Source organism: Oncorhynchus keta, chromosome 13, assembly GCF_023373465.1.
Source record: "Oncorhynchus keta strain PuntledgeMale-10-30-2019 chromosome 13, Oket_V2, whole genome shotgun sequence".
NCBI classification, from domain to species: Eukaryota; Metazoa; Chordata; class Actinopteri; order Salmoniformes; family Salmonidae; genus Oncorhynchus; species Oncorhynchus keta.
Genome location: NC_068433.1, coordinates 26,621,580 through 26,637,283, shown reverse-complemented (window position 1 = coordinate 26,637,283; position 15,704 = coordinate 26,621,580). Strand labels below are relative to the sequence as shown.

Genomic DNA, 15,704 nt, shown 5'->3' with positions numbered 1-15,704 from the left:
GTTTGATTACATGAGGCATTCGGTGTGAATGTGTTTATATGTTTTGGAATACTCTTAGAAATGTTTTTAATAGTAAAATAAGTCAAAGTTGATGTGTGTCTTAAAGACCCAGTGCAGTAAAAAAAAAATGTTTCCCCTGTGTTTTTCATCATATTATACAGCAGCTGATGAAACTAACACTGTAAAAGTGTGAAAACATTTGATCAGTGTTATTTCCTGTAGTTGCTGGTTGAAAGATCAATCTACAAAGGACCTTTAGAAGGTTTGCATGGGTGGGAGTTTTGGCTTTCCATGGTGACATCACCATGGAAAATTGGTTAATCGATAACAAAGAGAGTTCCAAACCTTTCTGCCAATAACAGCTAGTTTTGAGTTTCCCCGCCCCACTCAGACCACTCGCAGCAAAATTCTTGCTTGATAAATAGTTTTGTGCTAAAAATATATTTTTGTCAATTTGAATGTTTATGTTTATATTTTAGTCATTAAGCAGACACTCTTATCCAGAGCAAATTACAGTTAGTGCATTCATCTTAAGATAGCTAGGTGGGACAACCACATATCACAGGCATAGTAAGTACATTTTCCCTCAGTATAGTAGCTATCAGCAAAGTCAGGGTCTTTGAGCAGTCAGCCCTTCCCTGGGAGGAAAAGCAGCTCTGTCTTGTTGAGCTTACATTTACATTTACATTTAAGTCATTTAGCAGACGCTCTTATCCAGAGCGACTTACAAATTGGTGCATTCACCTTATGACATCCAGTGGAACAGCCACTTTACAATAGTGCATCTAAATCTTTTAAGGGGGGGGGGGGTGAGAAGGATTACTTTATCCTATCCTAGGTATTCCTTAAAGAGGTGGGGTTTCAGGTGTCTCCGGAAGGTGGTGATTGACTCCGCTGTCCTGGCGTCGTGAGGGAGTGTGTTCCACCATTGGGGAGCCAGAGCAGTGAACAGTTTTGACTGGGCTGAGCGGGAACTGTACTTCCTCAGTGGTAGGGAGGCGAGCAGGCCAGAGGTGGATGAACGCAGTGCCCTTGTTTGGGTGTAGGGCCTGATCAGAGCCTGGAGGTACTGAGGTGCCGTTCCCCTCACAGCTCCGTAGGCAAGCACCATGGTCTTGTAGCGGATGCGAGCTTCAACTGGAAGCCAGTGGAGAGAGCGGAGGAGCGGGGTGACGTGAGAGAACTTGGGAAGGTTGAACACCAGACGGGCTGCGGCGTTCTGGATGAGTTGTAGGGTTTAATGGCACAGGCAGGGAGCCCAGCCAACAGCGAGTTGCAGTAATCCAGACGGGAGATGACAAGTGCCTGGATTAGGACCTGCGCCGCTTCCTGTGTGAGGCAGGGTCGTACTCTGCGGATGTTGTAGAGCATGAACCTACAGGAACGGGCCACCGCCTTGATGTTAGTTGAGAACGACAGGGTGTTGTCCAGGATCACACCAAGGTTCTTAGCGCTCTGGGAGGAGGACACAATGGAGTTGTCAACCGTGATGGCGAGATCATGGAACGGGCAGTCCTTCCCCGGGAGGAAGAGCAGCTCCGTCTTGCCGAGGTTCAGCTTGAGGTGGTGATCCGTCATCCACACTGATATGTCTGCCAGACATGCAGAGATGCGATTCGCCACCTGGTCATCAGAAGGGGAAAGGAGAAGATTAATTGTGTGTCGTCTGCATAGCAATGATAGGAGAGACCATGTGAGGTTATGACAGAGCCAAGTGACTTGGTGTATAGCGAGAATAGGAGAGGGCCTAGAACAGAGCCCTGGGGGACACCAGTGGTGAGAGCGCGTGGTGAGGAGACAGATTCTCGCCACGCCACCTGGTAGGAGCGACCTGTCAGGTAGGACGCAATCCAAGCGTGGGCCGCGCCGGAGATGCCCAACTCAGAGAGGGTGGAGAGGAGGATCTGATGGTTCACAGTATCGAAGGCAGCCGATAGGTCTAGAAGGATGAGAGCAGAGGAGAGAGAGTTAGCTTTAGCGGTGCGGAGCACCTCCGTGATACAGAGAAGAGCAGTCTCAGTTGAATGACTAGTCTTGAAACCTGACTGATTTGGATCAAGAAGGTCATTCTGAGAGAGATAGCGGGAGAGCTGGCCAAGGACGGCACGTTTAAGAGTTTTGGAGAGAAAAGAAAGAAGGGATACTGGTCTGTAGTTGTTGACATCGGAGGGATCGAGTGTAGGTTTTTTCAGAAGGGGTGCAACTCTCGCTCTCTTGAAGACGGAAGGGACGTAGCCAGCGGTCAGGGATGAGTTGATGAGCGAGGTGAGGTAAGGGAGAAGGTCTCCGGAATTGTTCTGGAGAAGAGAGGAGGGGATAGGGTCGAGCGGGCAGGTTGTTGGGCGGCCGGCCGTCACAAGACGCGAGATTTCATCTGGAGAGAGAGGGGAGAAAGAGGTCAGAGCACAGGGTAGGGCAGTGTGAGCAGAACCAGCGGTGTCGTTTGACTTAGCAAACGAGGATCGGATGTCGTCGACCTTCTTTTCAAAATGGTTGACGAAGTCATCTGCAGAGAGGGAGGAGAGGGGGAGGGGGAGGAGGATTCAGGAGGGAGGAGAAGGTGGCAAAGAGCTTCCTAGGGTTAGAGGCAGATGCTTGGAATTTAGAGTGGTAGAAAGTGGCTTTAGCAGCAGAGACAGAGGAGGAAAATGTAGAGAGGAGGGAGCGAAAGGATGCCAGGTCCGCAGGGAGGCGAGTTTTCCTCCATTTCCGCTCGGCTGCCCGGAGCCCTGTTCTGTGAGCTCGCAATGAGTCGTCGAGCCACGGAGCGGGAGGGGAGGACCGAGCCGGCCTGGAAGATAGGGGACATAGAGAGTCAAAGGATGCAGAAAGCTTGAGATGGTGGGTCGACATCCAAGCTGAGATATCTAACAGGCACCCAGAAATGCGTGTTGCCACCTGGAAGGGGGGAAGGAGAAAAGTAGTTGAGTGTCATCTGCATAGCAATGATAGGAGAGAACATGTGATGTAGCAGTGTGACTTTATGTGTAGAGAGAAGAGGAGAGGGCCTTGAACCGAGCCCTGGGGAACACCAGTAATGAGAGTACATGGTACAGACACAGATCCTCTCCACGTCACCTGGTAGGAGTGTCCTGCCTGGTAGGATGCAATCCAAGAGTGTGCAGAGCCTGAGACGCCCAGCCCTGAGAGGGTGGAGAGGAGGATTCTGATGGTTCATGGTGTTGAAGGCAGCAGATAGAGAGTTAGCCTTGGCAGTGCGGAGAGCCTCCGTAACAGAAGAGCAGTCTCGGTTGAGTGACCCGTCTTGAAGCCTGACTTGTTAGGGTCAAGAAGATCGTTCTGAGAGAGATAACGAGAGAGTTGATCAGAAACAGCAGACAAGTGTTTTGGATAGAAGAAGGGATACAGGTCTATAGTTTTTGAAATCAGATGAGTTGAGTGTTGGTTTCTTGAGGAGGGGAGTGATCCGGCCCATTTTGAAGTCAGATGAGACGCAGTCAGTGGTCAGGGATGAGGGAAGTGAGGAATAGGAGAAGGTCTCCAGAGATGGTCTGGAAAAAGGTAGGATGGGATGGGGTCGAATGGGCTGGTTGTTGGGCGGCCAGACTAGTCACAGGATTTCATCTGGAGAGAGAGGGTAGGAAGAGGTCAAGGCGTAGGGTAGTTATGTGTGAGTGGGACCAGTGGACTCAATAGGCTGAGTGAATGAGGAGTGGAAATCGTCAACGTTCTTTTCAAAGTGGTTGAAAAAGTCATCCACAGAGAGGGAGGAGGGGGGATGGGGGTGGATGATTAAGGAGGGAGGAGAAGGTGGAAAATCATTTCCTATGGTTAGAGGCAGAAGTTTGAAATGTAGTGATAGAAAGTGGCTTCAGCAGGTTGCCCATATCCCTGTTCTGTAAGCTCGCAATGAGTCACTCAGCCATGGAGCAGGAGAGACGAAAGGGGACAGTGCGAGTCATATGGTGCTGAAAGGGAGGAGAGTAAGGTCAAAGAGGCAGAATCAGGAGACAGGAGGGAGAAGGATTTGGCAGAAGGGAGAGATGATAGGATAGAAGATGAAAGAGTAGTGGGAGAGAGAGAGAAAGAGAGAGAAACAGAGCGACGATTGCGACAGCACATGACCATCTGGGTAGGGGATTAATGGCTAGGTTGGAGGAAAGGGAGACAGAAAAGGAAACAAAGTAGTGATCAGAGACCTATGCAGTAGCACAGAACTGATCTTTAACCATGTTCGGCTAAATGTTTACTCTCCCACACATTGCCTTTGTCACTGAGCTAACAGTTAGTCTGCCTTTGAATGTGACTAGGTCACAGGATTTTTTTCACTGCAGTACATTTACAAACAATATTACAGTTTTTCTTCATTTTCCTCAGCTACTATTTGCATGCCCACTCTTTTGTTAAACACTGTGAATGTAGCCTACTCAGAGAACTGGCTTCAGGGCAAACCATTTTTTTGTGTGAATGTGTCACAGTTGCCTCCGTAGGCTAAATGTGTCTGTTTTTACAACGCATGTCCATGCTTTATGAATAAAGATGTGTTTTATTGTGTAATATGGGTGGAGAGAATCATGTAACCAATCTGGTTGGACTCAAAACAGTTGACATGTAGGCCTACAAAGAGATGAAAATGGAGGAATATTGAATTTCCTTCTAATTTTCTCAATGCACATGTGGAAACATCTATTGTTGCACATCTGGCAGATTCCAGCACTTTGGAAAGGCAAGTAAAATTGCCCCAAATTTCTAGACTGTTTATGCAAAACAGTTTTTGCTCCTTAAATTGCATTCAAACCCTATGCCATACGAGAACAAGATACTGTACAAGTAGGCCTCAGTCCAAAATGAATGTGGAGACAAAACTGAATGTATAATAAGAGCACATTTGTTTGAGTATCTTTCCTTGTCCTTGCAGTACATTGCTTACCTTAAGGCTTTACATTTTCCCCTGAAAATTAAAACAATGTGTTCTCTAAGCACATGTTAAACACTCCATATGTGTGGGCTATAGGGCTGTGTGTGTCAATGGGGGGGTGCTTGAACATGACTGCTTAGACTGGCCTGTGAGACAAGGAGAATGACGTTCCCTGGGTCTGCTGCCTCTTAAGGACACACAGAGATTTCAATTGTCCTGCCTGCTCAGCCTCAAGCATTTTATCACCTTAAAAAAAGAAGAGAATAAATTAAGTGAGCCAGAAGAAGGGGTTGCTATTACCATAGCCAGACTGACACCTCCAAATGAAGATATCCAATTTAAGTGAAGTATGAGCTCGCACCACTATTGCTAACATGTGCTCAGCAATATATTCAGACTCAGGGATGTGTAGGAGGGAAAATACAATTCAGAACCATTAAAGATTCAGCCGCCTGCAGCCCTCAGTGTCTGTCTTTCTCTCTCTCTCTCTCTCTCTCTCTCTCTCTCTCTCTCTCTCTCTCTCTCTCTCTCTCTCTCTCTTTGTCTCTTGTTTTACAGGCTGGTACACATGAGTGCGGTGTTGCATTTAAAATGCAAATTCTCTCTCCCAGCGGTGCAGGAAAACAGGGATAGCCAAAGCAGGTGTGGTGGGCCTCTCAAGTCCTGCCAGTCAAACAGTGGGAACTTTGATGAGAATGGAGGGTGTGATGATGGGTGCAGAGTGTGGTTACCATACAACAGTGGTTCCCAACCAGGGGTAGTAGGACTGTCCACATGGGGTACTTAAGAAGACTCATGAGACCATAGGCCTATCGGTAAAATGCATATGAGGGGGTACTTCAGGGGTACTCCGGGCAGAGCAACATTCAGTTGGTAGGACAGTAAGCAAAAAGGTTGGGAACCACAGCCATACAGGTTGATCAAGTGTCATGTTTCTCCCTCTCCTCCCCATCATTGTTGTACAAAATGTAGCACTGTGTGTGTCTGTGTATTTCTGTGTGTGTGGCAAGAGCCTAGCTTTACAACAACAGGCTCAAGTTCAACAAAGTATATAGTGTCAAAAGAATAGCCTGCCTGTGAGATTCCTTCCAAATAACAAAAACATGACTTTCCTCCGAATGTTCCGCTTGCTTCAGGCTTGTGATGTAGACCTACCACAGTATACATGGGTTTGGAGGAATAAATGCACATATACAGTACAATTGACCAGAAATTGTCAGTCTCCAGGTGTTTGAACAGTTTTCAAGTGAAGTACTGTACCACTAGGCCTCCTCATTCATATAGTCATTAAAAAAGTCTCTGACAACAAATGTTCCCTCGTAATGCATTTGTTGATATGATTGAGATTGTGCACCTTTCTCAAAGTGTTTTATCAACAGATAATATCAAACTTTTTGGTTGCTTATATAATTCATGTCCCGCTACTTGCTTAACGAGTACCACTTCCTCCTGATTCGGCACACACAGAGGCTCAAACCCAGGACCGCTGCCTTGCTAGCATATGTGACCAACTTCCTGAAGCGTCTTACCAGTCACACCCCACGAAAAATGACCTATTCGGAGGTGCAAGTGGAGACATTTCAGGCTGTGGAGTGAGTTTCACACATCCCAGCTGCCACTGAGTATTTCACCCTCTCCCCTCTTCCCCAGAAGAAGGAGCTATATTAAACTGTAACTGCCTTATAATTGCAGTAGCTGTCAGGATGGATGTGAAATTCTAAAGGCAGGATACATACAGGGACATTGTTTCATTGAGAGACCTCTAAGGTATCCCTATCTCTGTCCAGCTTTCAGCTTCTTTTCAAATACAAATATTTGTCTATGGAGAGAGGAAATGTCTCAAAAATAAATGTGATATAATGCAACTTCAAAGGCAGTAAAGGGAAAATATCCTTTTCAGTAGCAGAGCAGACCAGTGTAATTATAAGACAACTACTGATAATGGGAAAACTAAAAGGAGACCAGGCAGGAGGAAACAGCATCTGTTCAGTAAGTAAAAAAGAGAGGAGAAAATAACTGAAACTGTATGATGGCTCAGAAGGAGTACCTTAAAATACAAAACAAAAATTTCCAGAAAGGTCAAATCCTGCAATACAAAAACAGATTGACGGATGAAAAGAAGAAAACAGACTGTCTTTCTCCAATAACAAGAGACGCACACTTTTACCTCCTTGTTTTTTCCCCTTTTCTTTTCTGCTTTCTCAGCCCCAACCCCCAGCCACTTTGCTTTGATTCAACTCTGTATCTGTATTTTAAATGACTCAATTACATGGGATCCTGTGGTGAAAATTACGGATGTTTTCCACTATTTCTCGCTCTCCTCTGGGACAGCATGACCCCTCCCTGCCACCAATCACCCCCCACCTATTCCCTCCACCCCTCTCTCCTGCCCTCACTCCCCACCTGTCCTTTTCTCCTCCTCTTATTTCCCCCTTTCTCAGAAAATGTTCACTTTACTTTGTATGTCTATCTGCGACGGAGGAAATAATAGCTAAATGGGCTTGTTTGTGAGCTCTTCTCGCCGTGAGCTGACAAAGAGAGTGTTTGGCTGCTGTTTTTCCCGGCGCTAAATCTTCGCCTGTCATCTCTGCATAAGTCATAGTCTAGAGTGAATCCTTTCAGATGACAGGAGCCAGGAGCCTACAGTGCTTCCAGCCATTCAAAGCCACCCAGACATAAATAAAAACACACATCAGCAGGAGTATTCTAAAAAAAGAGACACACAATTTACAACCCCGATCAATGTGTACGTCTGTTTTCACAACAATGGATAGGAATATCACATAGAAGCAACGATAAAATGTCAAGCAAATATTCATAAAATGCAAGTTGTACTGATTGATTATTCCCTCTAATTGTGTGATAAAAACATAGGTCTACAATTGAATTCTGTCTAGTTTAAAATCCCTCTTGAGGAGCAAATTGAATGAATCAAAAGCTACTGCACTTCCTCTTGCCCTCTAGTGCTGAAGGCTATCCACAGTTACACAGTGTATTTCCCTGATTAGAGTAGTAGTGTAAAGTGCCCAAAAAGTGGCTTTGATGAAGACTTCAGAACGTGCAAAGATGACACGTCACACTTCCAACCCACCACTGCCAATCAGAATCAATCATTCTCACAGTCACATGATATGAACATACAGTGCATTCGGGAAAGTATTCAGACCCCTTCACTTTTTCCACACTTTGTTACATTACAGCTTTATTCTAAAATAGATTTAAAAAAAAACAGAAATATCAAATTTCCATAAATATTCAGACTCTGCTATGAGACTTGAAATTGAGCTCAGGTGCATCCTGTTTCCATTGATTATCCTTGAGCTGTCTACAACTTGATTGGAGTCCACCTGTTGTAAATTCAGTGGATTGTACATGATTTGGAAAGGCACACACGGCTATATAAGGTTCCACAGTTGACAGTGCATGTCAGAGCAAAAACAAAGCCATGAGGTTGAAGGAATTGTCCTTAGTGTCACACCTGCTTCCGCTCTCCCTCTCTGGCACTCGTGGACGCCAGACTGTCCTTCATTACCAACTCATTTCACCATCATTACGTGCAGCAGCACTCATTGGACTCACCTGGACTCCTTCCCTTTGTTGATTGCCCCATCTATAAGTGTCTGCTCCCCCGTTTGTTCCCTGTGTCAGCATTAATGTTGTTATGTGTTGTTGTCCAGACACTGTCCTGTTCCGTTCCATGTCCGTTGATAATTAAATGTTCTGTACCTGCTTCTCGTCTCTACCAGCATCGATCCTTACAGAATGCTGACAACACTAAAAGAAGCATCAGATAGTTTTTGTTTTTGTTTTGGTTGGTGACGTCAGGTCAAGGGGCCATCGCCAAGGAAACCGGGGGTGCCTCAGCTAGCTTGTCGGGCTTCCACACCGTAGCTGGCTTCGAGAGGTCTTTTTGCCTCAGTGGGCTCGGCAGGTGCCCACCCCACGTCATGCTTCAGCCGATCCATCAGGCTCCCACGCCTCAGCCAGTTCGTCGGGCTCCCATGGCTCAGCCAGTTCGTCGGGCTCCCATGCCTCAGCGGGATCATCAGACTTTCACGCCTCAGCTGGATCGTCAGGCTCCCACACCTGAACCGGCTCGCCAGGCTCCCATGCCTCTGCCGGTTCGTCTGGCTTCTACGCCCCAGCCAGCTTGTCCAGCGACTCAGCCGGCACGTCAGGCTTGTCCAGGTGGGACGCCAAGTGGAGGGAGGGGGTACTGTCATGCCTGCTCCCGCTCTCCTTCTCTGGCGCTCGAGGGTGCCAGGCTGTCCTTCATGACGCGCAGCAGCGCACATTGGACTCACCTGGACTCCTTCCCTTTGTTGATTGCCCCATCTATAAGTGTCTGCTCCGCCGTTTGTTCCCTGTGTCAGCATTAATGTTGTTATGTGTTGTTGTCCAGACACTGTCCTGTTCCGTTCCATGTACGTTGATAATTAAATGTTCACTCCCTGTACCTGCTTCTCGTCTCTACTAGTGTCGATCCTTACACGTAGAGCTCCAAGACAGGATTGTGTCGAGGCACAGATCCGGGGAAGGTTACCAAAATATTTCTGTAGCATTGAAGGTCCCCAAGAACACGGTGGCCATCATTCTTAAATGGATGAAGTTTGGAACCACCAAGACGTCCTAGAGCTGGCCACCCGGCCAAACTGAGCAATCGGGGGAGAAGGGCCTTGGTCAGGGAGGTGACCAAGAATCCAGAGTTCCTCTGTGGAAGGACAACCATCTCTGCAGCACTCCACCAATCAGGCCTTTATTGTAGAGTGGCCAGATGGAAGCCACTCCTCAGTAAAATGCACATGTCAGCCCACTTGGAGTTTGCCAAAAGGCACCTAAAGGACCATGAGAAACAAGATTCTTTGGTCTGATGAAACCAAGATTGAACTCTTTGGCCTGAATTCCAAGCATCACATCTGGAGGAAACCAGGTACCGCTCATCACCTGGCCAATACCATCCCTACAGAGAAGCATGGTGATGGCAGCATCATGCTGTGGGGATGTTTTTCAGCAGCAGGGACTGGGTGACCAGTCAGGATCAAGGGAAAGATGAATGGAGCAAAGTACAGAGAGATCCTCGATAAAAAACTTGCTCCAGAGTGCTCAAGATCTCAGACTGGGGTGAAGGTTCATCTTCCAACAGGACAACGACCCTAAGCACACAGCAAAGACAACGCATGAGTAGCTTTGGAATAAGTCTCTGAATGTCCTTGAGTGGCCCAGCCAAAGCCCGGACTTGAACCCGATCGAACATCTCTGGAGATACCTGAAAATAGCTGTGCAGCGACGCTCCCCATCCAACCTGACAGAGCTTGAGAGGATCTGCAGAGAAGAATGTGAGAAACTCCCCAAATACAGGTGTGCCAAGTTTGTAGCGTCATACCCAAGAAGACTCAATTCTGTAATCGCTACCAAAGGTGCTTCAACAAAGTGTTGAGTAAAGTGTCTGAATACTTATGTACATGTGATATGTTAATCTTTTTAAATTAAAAGGTGCAAAAATGTCTACAAATCAGTTTTTGCTTGGTCATTATGGGGTATTGTGTGTAAATTGATGAAGGAAAATATATTTAACACATTTTAGAATAAGGCTGTAATGTAACAAAATGTGGAAAAAGTGAAGGGGCCTGAGTACTTTCCGAATGCACTGTATAAACAGGACCATTAAGGCCATTAAACATAAAAAAGATTTGGCTTCCGAGGGATACACTCAGACTCAAGCAGGATCAGAACCTTGAAACTGATAGGCCACTCATCCATTCACCACCTCTTCCAGAAACAAATCGAAGGACATAATGAGTGTGACTGCTAACAAACCAGCAGACTCCAGGGAGGGAGCCGGAGGGAGTAGTCACTGTCAGGGAGATAAATCTATTGATTTGAGATCAACATGCTACTTTACTGCTGTCCTGGGGAGTTGGTGGTGGTGGGTTTGGGGGTGGTGGTGGGTTCTGGGGCTGGTCTAAGCCCACAGGGCAGCTGGTTATGAGATGGATAGATTGATAGAGACCAGACCCCTCTGATCCTGGCTGCTCCTCCCTGGTGAGATCTGTGAAGACTTCCAGGCTGCCCACTCCCTCAATGGGACTGATTGGGGGAGGAAAGCCCCTCTCAGAGCAGGTTTAGACCCTATGGATTGGTCATCTATTGATTTGTATTGGCCTGTATGGGACACAGGGCAAACAATCAATCACATCCATCACTACACTAACACTGTTGTGACAAAGAGGAACAGAGAGGTATGAATGGAGTGGAGTAGACAGCAGGTAGGCGCATATATAATATATATATATATAATATAATTCTGTTATAATACTATATTGTAAATATGATGGGACATTTTAAAAAGTGTGTTAGATATTATTTTGCAGATGATGGAATACAAAATGGAAATTCTGTGCAGTTTTAATGAGGGACCACATTGTGAATCTGCAAAACTTCCCAACATATTGTTTTGGGAGGGGGGTTATTTTAGTGAACAAGATTAAGTATGACCTACTAGAGTAGACCAATAGACAGTTTGGTAACTTTATCAGGCATTGTAAAAGGCTATTGACTAGCCCTGTCCCCATAAGTCTACTAGTGAATGGTGGAGTGGTACAGGATGGGGCATCTCACTGGCTGTAACAGGAGACAGGGGATCCCAAACACTCATGAACCCTATCAGATGCGCAACATTAAGTACGAGGCAAAATATTTATATTTTTCCATCAATATTTCATCACCGGCGGGGCCCAAACAAAGGGAAGACTTTGAACAGAATGGCCCCCCATCTGTTTATAGATCCTGGAGAGAGGAACATACTGTACCAATGTCCTATGACACCAGAAACCACAGTCTGTCTGAACAACCGTGAACACAGGATCCATACATATTAGACAGCTAGGTAGGCCTACAGTCAAGAAGAGTAAGCACTGCAAAAGGAGAGGCTGCTATACGTTTCTCAGAGTTTTACATTTGTAAAAAAAAACACAGCTTTTAAAACATACATATTTAACCTTTATTTAACTAGGCAAGTCAGTTAAGAATAAATTCTTATTTACGATGACGGCCCACACCTGCCAAACCCGGACGACGCTGGACCAATTGTGCGCCGCCCTATGGGACTCCCAGTCACGGCCGGTTGTGATACAGCCTGGAGTTATCTGATCCACTTTCACAGCCTGGTTTTGCTTTACATTAAACATACTGTGACTCATTAGTCGAACATGATGGTGGAGTTGGCAAGACAACTTTGGTGTCACATGACACATCCTTGTACCATCCTCATATCTAATCCCAGGAAAATGGGATTAAGTCACCTAGTTCCTATATACGCTAAACCCAGTGGTTCCACTTTACACAGTAGGAACAGTACATAGAAATAGTCAAATGACCTCTAACCTGAACCCCATGTATATAGCCTCATTATTGTTATAATATTCTGTTACTTTTAATAATTTTTTACTTTAGTCTATTTGGTAAATATTTTCTTAACTCTTCTTGAACTGCACTGTTGGTTAAGGGCTTGTAAGTAAGCATTTCACAGTAAGGTCTACACTGTTGGTTAAGGGCTTGTATAAGTAAGCATTTCATGGTAAGGTCTACACTGTTGGTTAAGGGCTTGTAAGTAAGCATTTCATGGTAAGGTCTACACTGTTGGTTAAGGGCTTGTAAGTAAGCATTTCACGGTAAGGTCAACACTGTTGGTTAAGGGCTTGTAAGTAAGCACTTCACAGTAAGGTCTACACTGTTGGTTAAGGGCTTGTAAGTAAGCATTTCATGGTAAGGTCTACACTGTTGGTTAAGGGCTTGTAAGTAAGCATTTCACGGTAAGGTCTACACTGTTGGTTAAGGGCTTGTAAGTAAGCATTTCACAGTAAGGTCTACACTGTTGGTTAAGGGCTTGTAAGTAAGCATTTCACAGTAAGGTCTGCACTGTTGGTTAAGGGCTTGTAAGTAAGCATTTCACAGTAAGGTCTGCACTGTTGGTTAAGGGCTTGTAAGTAAGCATTTCATGGTAAGGTCTACACTGTTGGTTAAGGGCTTGTAAGTAAGCATTTCACAGTAAGGTCTACACTGTTGGTTAAGGGCTTGTAAGTAAGCATTTCATGGTAAGGTCTACACTGTTGGTTAAGGGCTTGTAAGTAAGCATTTCATGGTAAGGTCTACACTGTTGGTTAAGGGCTTGTAAGTAAGCATTTCACAGTAAGGTCTACACTGTTGGTTAAGGGCTTGTAAGTAAGCATTTCACAGTAAGGTTTACACTGTTGGTTAAGGGCTTGTAATTCTACACTTGTATTCGGCGCATGTGACAAATAAGCTTTCTGTACGTATGGAACATTTCTGGGATCTTTTATTTCAGCTCACGAAACATGGGACCAACACTTTACATGTTTAATTTCTATTTTTCTTCGGTGTATTTTGGTGCATTTCCCCTCACCTTCATGTGTTATGATCTGTAAACCCAGTAAAGGTGAAGGCAATAAGGTAAATGCATATTGTTAATTTGATTTCACCAATCCAGTTCCTTCCTCAGTGCCAATTTACTCCGCACCAAGAACCAAAGCTTGTGTAACTAATGGCCTCTTAATGTTTTCGTCTGCCACAAGAGACTACCTCAGTGCAGATTAAGGAGAGAACACAGGGAAGGATAAAAAACATTACTCTTGCGCTACTACCACCATTCAAGTTGTATAGCTGGGAACCGTGGACACAGGTGATGCAGGGCCTACCACTCCCAGTCCCAGGGTGAAGTGCACTACAGACATAATGGAGGAATATGGGTCTGTGGTCTTAGGTTACCGGTTCACCATAATGATGGGACCTGACTTGCATTCTAATTGCAGGTAATCGACCTCCTGTTGACTGTTATTGTTCCAGCTTCTTTTGTGCTGTCTGACATTTAGAGCAGAGGCCAGTGAACCTGGGACCCCAGACTCCTTCAGACAAAAAGCTAAGATTTAATGACCCAAGACATTCTGTTTTAAAATACTAATCTTCTGTGTTTAATATACTCCTAGCTGTCTTTACTGTTACAGTGTATACCATTAACTTTGGTTTATAGTCGTGAGGATGACTTGATTCAAGATATACTGTTTCTAGTACAGTTATTTCTTAGCGCAGGTAAAGATGAATTCTGAGAGAAAAAGAAAAATATACAGTACCAGTCAAACGTTTGGACACACCTACTCATTCAACGTTTTTTTTTTTATTTGTACCATTTTCTACGTTGTAGAATAACAATGAAGAGATCAACAATATGAAATAACACATATGGAATCATGTAGTAACCAAAAAAGTTTTAAACAAATCAAAATATATTTTATATTTGAGATTCTTCAAAGTAGCCACCCTTTGCCTTGATGACAGCTTTGCACACTCTTGGCATTCTATCAACCAGCTTCATGCGGTAGTCACCTGGAATGCATTTCAATTAACAGGTGTGCCTTATTAAAAGTTACACTGTGGAATTTCTTTCCTTCTTAATGTGTTTGAGCCAATCAGTTGTGTTGTGACAAGTTAGAGGTGGTATACAGAAGATAGCCCTATTTGGTAAATGACCAAGTCCATATTACGGCAAGAACAGTTCAAATAAGCAAAGAGAAACAACAGACCATCATTACCTTATGACATGAAGGTCAGTCAATCTGGAACATTTCAAGAACTGTGAAAGTTTCTTCAAGTGCAGTAGCAAAAACCATCAAGTGCTATGATGAAACTGGCTCTCATGAGAACCACCACAGGAAAGGAAGACACAGAGTTACCTCTGCTGCAGAAGACAAGTTCATTACAGTTATCAGCCTCAGAAATTGCAGCCCAAATAAATGCTTCACAGAGTTCAAGTAACAGACATCTCAACATCAACTGTTCAGAGGAGACTGTGTGAACCAGGCCTTCATGGTTGATGGACTGATGGAAATCTGTCCTTTGGTCTGATGAGTCCAAACTTGAGAGTTTTGGTACCAACCGCCGTGACTCTGTGAGACACAACGTAGGTGAACGGATGATCTCCATATGTGTGGTTCCCACTGTGAAGCGTGGAGGAGGTGTTATGGTGGGGTGGGGGGGGGGGGGGGTATTCTGCAGCGATGCACCATCCCATCTGGTTAGCGCTTAGTGGGACCATCATTTGTTTTACAACAGGTCAATGACCCAACACACCTCCAGGCTGTGTAAGGGCTATTTGGCCAAGAAGGAGAGTGATGGAGTGCTGCATCAGATGACCTGGCCTCCACAATCACCTGACTTCAACCCAATTGAGATGGTTTGGGATGAGTTGGACCGCAGAGTGAAGGAAAAGCAGCCAACAAGTGCTAAGCATATGTGGGAACTCCTTCAAGTCTGTTGGAAAAGCATTCCAGGTGAAGCTGGTTGAGAGAAGGCAAAGAGTGTGCAAAGCTGTCATCAGTGGCTACATTGAAATTAAAATATATTTTGATTTGTTTAACACTTTTTTGGTTACTACACAATTCCATGTGTTATTTCATAGTTTTGATGTCTTCACTATTATTCTACAATGTAGAAAATAGTAAAAATAAAGAAAAGCCCTTGAATGAGTAGGTGTCCAAACTTTTGACTGCTACCGTATATAATTTGAAATACATTTTATACATTGTAGCTACAAATTGGACTAGAGTCCATGTAGTTCACGAGCTTCGCTACATCAGAGACAAATCACCTGCACCAGTGTACCCTCTCTGTCACAAAACAGTAGAGGCTCTGTCTCAAGAGGCCAAAGTAACCTGGGAACAATGGTGGCTTTTGTGTGCTGCGAGAGTGACAGGGAGTGAAGGTCGGCTCCTGAAGAGACAGACAGGGCTCCATTCAGTGACGCTGTTGACTT

General features: G+C 45.0%; 1 long non-coding RNA gene across 1 annotated transcript; it reads left to right on the top strand.

Annotated features, from left to right (window-relative positions):
• Positions 1-12,439: 12,439 nt before the first annotated feature.
• Positions 12,440-13,100, top strand: LOC127906895 (uncharacterized). The gene is made up of 3 exons (XR_008063055.1): positions 12,440-12,507; positions 12,602-12,648; positions 12,931-13,100. It is a non-coding gene; the product is annotated as an uncharacterized LOC127906895 (long non-coding RNA).
• Positions 13,101-15,704: the final 2,604 nt, after the last annotated feature.